Consider the following 6836-nt stretch of genomic DNA (forward strand, 5'->3'; position numbering starts at 1 on the left):
ATCTGTATCCTCTTATCTCCTTTTGTTGTCTGATTGCTCTGGCTAGAACTTCAAGAACTATATTGAATAAGTAGGGAGAGAGTGGGCAGCCTTTTCTAGTCCCTGACTTTAGTGGGATTGCTTCAAGTTTCTCTCCATTTAGTTTAATGTTAGCTACTGGTTTGCTGTATATGGCTTTTACTATGTGTAGGTATGGGCCTTGAATTCCTATTCTTTCCAGGACTTTTATCATGAAGGGATGTTGAATTTTGTCAAATGCTTTCTCAGGATCTAATGAAATGATCATGTGGTTTTGTTCTTTCGGTTTGTTTATATAATGGATCACATTGATGGTTTTCCGTATATTAAACCATTCCTGCATGCCTGGGATGAAGCCTACTTGATCATGGTGGATGATTGTTTTGACGTGCTCTTGGATTCGGTTTGCCAGTATTTTATTGAGTATTTTTGCGTCGATATTCATAAGGGAAATTGGTCTGAAGTTCTCTTTCTTCGTTGGGTCTTTGTTTGGTTTAGGTATAAGAGTAATTGTGGCTTCATATTAGGAATTTGGTAGTGCTCCATCTGTTTCAGTTTTGTGGAATAGTTTGGATAGTATTGGTATGAGGTCTTCTATGAAGGTCTGATAGAATTCTGCACTAAACCCATCTGGACCTGGGCTCTTTTTGGTGGGAGACCTTTAATGGTTGCTTCTATTTCATTAGGAGTTATGGGGTTGTTTAAATGGTTTATCTGTTTCTGATTTAACTTCTGTACCTGGTCTAGGAAATTGTCCATTTCCTGCAGATTTTCAAGTTTTGTTAAATATAGGCCTTTACAGTAAGATCTGATGATTTTTTGAATTTCCTCTGATTGTATAGTTATGACTCCATTTTCATTTCTGATTTTGTTAATTTGGACACACTCTCTGTGTCCTCTCATTAGTCTGGCTAAGGGTTTATCTATCTTGTTGATTTTCTCAAAGAACCAACTTTTAGTTCTGTTGATTCTTTCTATGGTCCTTTTTGTTTCTACTTGGTTGATTTCAGCTCTGAGTTTGATTGTTTCCTGCCTTCTACTCCTTCTGAGTGTATTTGCTTCTTTTTGTTCTAGAGCTTTTAGGTGTGCTGTCAAGCTGTTGACATATGCTCTCTCCTGTTTCTTTCTGCACTCACTCAGAGCTATGAGTTTTCCTCTTAGCACAGCTTTCGCATTGTGTCCCATAATTTTGGGTATGTTGTACCTTCATTTTCATTAAATTATAAGAAGTCTTTAATTTCTTTCTTTATTTCTTCCTTGACCAGGTTATCATTGAGTAGACCATTGTTCAACTTCCATGTGTATGTGGGCATTCTTCCCTTATTGTTACTGAAGACCAGCTTTAGCCCGTAGTGGTCTGATAGGATGCATGGGATTATTTCTATCTTTCTGTATTTGTTGAGGCCTGTTTTATGACCAATTATATGGTCAGTTTTGGAGAAAGTACCATGAGGAGCTGAGAAGAATGCATATCCTTTTGCTTTAGGATAGAATGTTCTATAAATATCTGTTAAGTCCATTTAGTTCATGACTTCTCTTAGTCTGTCTACATCTCTGTTTAATTTTTGTTTCCATGACCTGTCCATTGATGAGAGTGGGGTGTTGAAATCTGCTACTATTATTGTGTGAGGTGCAATGTGTGTTTTGAGCTTTAGTAAGGTTTCTTTTATGTATGTAGTGGCCCTTGTATTTGGAGCATAGATATTTAGGATTGAGAGTTCATCTTGGTGGATTTTTCCTTTGATGAATATCACGTGTCCTTCCTTATCTTTTTTGATGACTTTTAGTTGAAAAACGATTTTATTTGATATTAGAATGGCTACTCCAGCTTGCTTCTTCTGACCATTTGCTTGGAAATTTGTTTTCCAAACTTTCACTCTGAGGTAGGATCTGTCTTTGTCTCTGAGGTGTGTATCCTGTAGGCAGCAGAATCCAGGGTCCTCATTACGTATCCAGTTTGTTAATCTATGTCTTTTTACTGGGGAGTTGAGACCATTGATGTTGAGAGATATTAAGGAATAGTGATTATTGCTTCCGGTTATATTCATATTTGGATGTGAGGTTATGTTTGTGTGCTTTTCTTCTCTCTGTTTTGTTGCAAGACGATTAGTTTCTTGCTTTTTCTACAGTGTAGCTTGCCTCCTTATGTTGGGCTTTACCATTTATTATCCTTTGTCGCGCTGGATTTGTAGCAAGATATTGTGTAAATTTGGTTTTGTCATGGAATATCTTGGTTTCTCCATCTATGTTAATTGAGAGTCTTGCAGGATACAGTAACCTTGCCTGGCATTTGTGGTCTCTTAGGGTCTGTATGACATCTGTCCAGGATCTTCTGGCTTTCATAGTCTCTGGCGGGAAGTCTGGTGTGATTCTAATAGGTCTGCCTTTATATGTTACTTGACCTTTTTCCCTTACTGCTTTTAATATTCGTTCTTTATTTTGTACATTTGGTGTTTTGACTATTATGTGACGGGAGGAGTTTCTTTTCTGGTCCAATCTATTTGGAGTTCTGTAGGCTTCTTGTATGCTTATGGGCATCTCTTTTTTTAGGTTTGGGAAGTTTTCTTCTATGATTTTGTTGAAGATATTTACTGGTCCTTTGAGCTGGGAGTCTTCACTCTCTTCTATACCTATTATCTTTAGGTTTGATCTACTCATTGAGTCCTGGATTTCCTGTATGTTTTGGACCTGTAGTTTTTTCTGTTTTACATTATCCATGACAGATGTGTCGATGATTTCTATGGAATCTTCTGCTCCTGAGATTCTCTCTTCCATCTCTTGTATTCTGTTGGTGATGCTTGTATCTACGGTTCCTTGTCTCTTCCTTTGGTTTTCTATATCCAGGGTTGTTTCCCTGTGTCCTTTCTTTATTTCTTCTATTTCCATTTTTAATTCCTTCAACTGTTTGATTGTGTTTTCCTGGAATTCTTTCAGGGATTTTTGTGATTCCTCTCTATCGGCTTCTACTTGTTTATTTATGTTTTCCTGCATTTCTCTAAGGGAGTTCTTCATGTCTTTCTTGAAGTCCTCCAGCATCATGATCAAATATGATTTTAAATCAAGATCTTGCTTTTCTGGTGTGTTTGGATATTCAGTGTTTGCTATGGTGGGAGAATTGGGCTCCAATGATGCCATGTAATCTTGGTTTCTGTTGCTTGGGTTCCTGTGCTTGCCTCTCGCCATCAGGTTGTCTCTGGTGTTACTTTGTTCTGCTATTTCTCACAGTGGCTATACTGTCCTATAGGCCTCTGTTCAGGAGTGCTGTAATACTGTTTTCCTGTTTTCTTTCAGCCAGTTATGGGAACAGAGTGTTCTGCTTTCGGGCGTGTAGTTTTTCCTGTCTACAAGTCTTCAGCTGTTACTGTGGACCTGTGTCCTGAGTTCACCAGGCCGGTCATGAGGAGCAGAAAAGTTGATTTTACCTGTGGTGCCGAGGCTCAAGTTTGCTCGTGGGGTATTGCTTATGAGCTCTCCATGAGGAAAGCAACCAAGAGAACCTGTGCCGCCTTTTCTGGGAGCCCCCGTGCACCAGGGTCCCAGATGATGTTTGGTATTTTCCTCTGGAGTCAGAAATGTGGGCAGATTGTAGTTTCTTCTGGCTTCCCAGGCTTGTCTGTCTCTCTGAAGGTTTAGCTCTCCCTCCCAAAGGGATTTGGGTGCAGAGAACTGTTGATCCCTTCCCTTCAGTTTCCGGCTGTGTCTGGGGTGCAGGGGACCTGCAGCTCCAGTGCCCCTATCTTTCGGTTCCCAGAGGCTGTATACAGTTTCCTCTAGGGCCAGGGATGTGGGCAGTGGTGGGGCAGTATTTGTGGTCTCTTCTGCTCTGCAGTGTCAGGAGTGCCCACCTGTCCAGGCAGTGAGCTCTCTCTCCCACAGGGTTTGGGAGCAGGGAGCTGCTGGCAGGGATCAGCAAGGTTGGGAATCCAGCTAAAAACCGGAAGTGTCTGGTCCCAGTGGAATTTTGCCTCTGTGTGTCCTGAGACCATCAGTCAGGGCGCTTGGAGCAGAAAAGTTGGTCTTACCTGCGGTCCCACGGCTCAAGTTTGCTCCTGGGTGTTGCTTTTGAGCTCTCTGCAAGGGCAGCTACCAGGAGGATCTGTGTCGCCTTTTCTGGGGGCCCCCGTGCACCAGGGTCCCAGATGGTGTTTGGTGTTTTCCTCTGGAGTCAGAAATGTGGGCAGAGTGTAGGCTCTTCTGGCTTCCCAGGCTTGCCTGCCTCTCTGAAGGTTTAGCTCTCCTTCCCACGGGATTTGGGTGCAGAGAACTTAAATACCATATTCTTATTTTCCAAGAACTTTTCAAAGTTCATTGATGGTGATGCATGTTTTCAATCTCAGAACTTGAGAGGCAGAGGGAGATGAATCTCTTTGAAGCCCACCTGTTCTACACAATAAGGTCCAGGACATTCAGAATTATACAGAGAAACCCCATCTCAAAAAACCAAATGACCAAAGAGACAAAAAGAAAAAAACACTCTCCTCTTTGTCACCATATAGACTCAGGTAACATAAAAGCAGGCATTGTGAACTACTTGGCATGGTAGCATTAAGTTCTGGGAGCTTACAATGTTGGGCAGTTGTGGAATATGAACAGAGCTGAAGTTGGGTAGGGTTCAAAGCATAGGCTTGTCCTCAAGGAACAAAAACCCTCATGGTCAGTGAGAGCAAAGTTGAAATATTTACTCAGGTCAGGAGTAAAAATGTCACTAATGATGTCCACAATCCTCATAAGATGGATTTTCTTTTGGGAGAGCTGTGGAATTTGAACTCAGAGCCTGGAACGTAGCTAAGACCATACCCCGAGTTATCCTTGAGGAGGTGATCAATGTGTGTCTTTGTGTGTGTGGGTGTGGATGTGTGCATACATGAGCACAACTTTTTTCTTAATTTTTGATTTTGAGACAGCGCCCCACTGACTGAGGCACTAACTGATCTTAAATTCGCTCTCAGTTGTTTCCTCCTCAGCCCAAAAGAAGGAGTGGATGAGATGACACTAAACACACTTCAATTTCTCCTCACAGTGAGGGCAAAGCAAGGAACTGGCAAGGAGGAACTGCAGTTGGCCATGTCCTCCTCAGCAGGCCTGGAGATGACACACAGGAGCTCTGCTCCCCACTCCCACTGACTCTGGGTGGAGCCTGGCATCCCTGACTCCATACTTCACAAATGTTCGCCCTGCAGCAGGGCCTTTCCTCTACTACCCAGCCCCTCACATCCCTAAAGCTCAGAGAACCTCCATCAGATCTCACATGTCATTCCCGCCTGGGCCTAGTTTAGTCACCTTACCTAGCCACCAACAAAATGATTTTTCAGTGTCTTGCTTCAAACTGCTTTACTCACTTCTGAACAGATTCCATATTCATTGATGAGTCACCTCACCCTCCCCATCTAATAGCTCCCCACACCCATTAGAACACTCTGTAGGTACAGGAATTCCTCTGTTGGATATCACATGTCTATGGGTCACATCACACAGGCCCTACTGTATGTAGCACTTTCCCTATGCGCATGTTGGCAGACTCACACACAGGGAGACAGGAAATTGCAGCTCTCTTGTTTGTCTAATGCAGTAATAGTATGGCCTGAGAAGCTCTGCTCATCCATTCATGTGTTAGTGGACACTTGTGTCACAAGCCCTTTGCAACTGTGAAGAAGCAATGTGAACCCTGGCTGCAGTGCTTGGATTTCCTTGCATCCTGTTCCTCTGAGTACCTGCCTACAGTGTGATTGTTGCGTTAACCTCTCCAAACACCCTGCACCATTCCCCATTTCTACTTATGTACAGGAAAGCCTTGGACTCTAGCTCTCCTAGGCTGGGCAAATGACACATCATCTGGAAAGACAATGCTCTGCATTGGCTTCAATTTTTAATTTGTATTCTGAGGTGAATGAAGGGGCCATGGGTAATGAGGATGGAAAAGAAGCCATAGCTCAATTGTTCTTATTATTACTGTCGTTACAATTCCTTTTATCTTTTCAGGGTTTTATTGAATATTTTTTATTTACATTTCAAATGTTATCCCCTTTTCCATATTCCTGTATATAAACTTCCATCCCATCCCCCATCCTCCTACTTGTGTGAAGGTATTCCCCCATCCAAAACCCATGACTTCCCGCCTCCATGCCCTCACATTCCCCTACACTGGGGGATCCAGCATTGGCAGGACCAAGGCCTTCTCTTCCCATTGGTGCCCAACAAGGCCAATCTCTGCTACATACACAGCTGGAGTCATGGGTCTCTCCATGTGTACACTTTGTGTGGTGGTTTAGTCCCTGGGATCTCTGGTTAGTTTGGTATTATTGTTCTTATGGGATTGCAAGCCCCTTTATCTCCTTCAATTCTTTCTCTAACTCTTCCAATGGGGACCCTGTTCTCAGTTCAGTGGTTGGCTGTGAGAGTCCACCTCTGTATTTGTCATGCTCTAGCAGAGCCTCTCAAGAGACAGGTATATCAGGCTCCTGTCAGCATGCATTTCTTGGTATCAGCAATATTGTCTGGGTCTGGTGGCTGTATGTATGTGGGGTGGATCCCCAAGTGGGGCAGAATCTGGGTGGTCTTTCTTTCAGTCTCTGCTCCAAACTTTGGATCCATATTTCCTCCTATGAATATATTTGTTCCCCCTTCTTAGAAGGAATGAATCATCCACATTTTGGTCATCCTTCTTATGGAACTTCATGTGGTCTGTTGATTGTATCCTGGGTATTCGGAGTTTTTAGGCTAATATCCACTTATTAGTGAGATCATACCATGTGTGATTTTTGTGATCAGGTTACCTCACTCAGAATATTGTCTAGTTCCATCCATTTGCCTACGAATTT

The sequence above is a fragment of the Rattus rattus genome, chromosome 7 (genome assembly GCF_011064425.1).
Source record: "Rattus rattus isolate New Zealand chromosome 7, Rrattus_CSIRO_v1, whole genome shotgun sequence".
In the NCBI taxonomy this organism is placed as follows: Eukaryota; Metazoa; Chordata; class Mammalia; order Rodentia; family Muridae; genus Rattus; species Rattus rattus.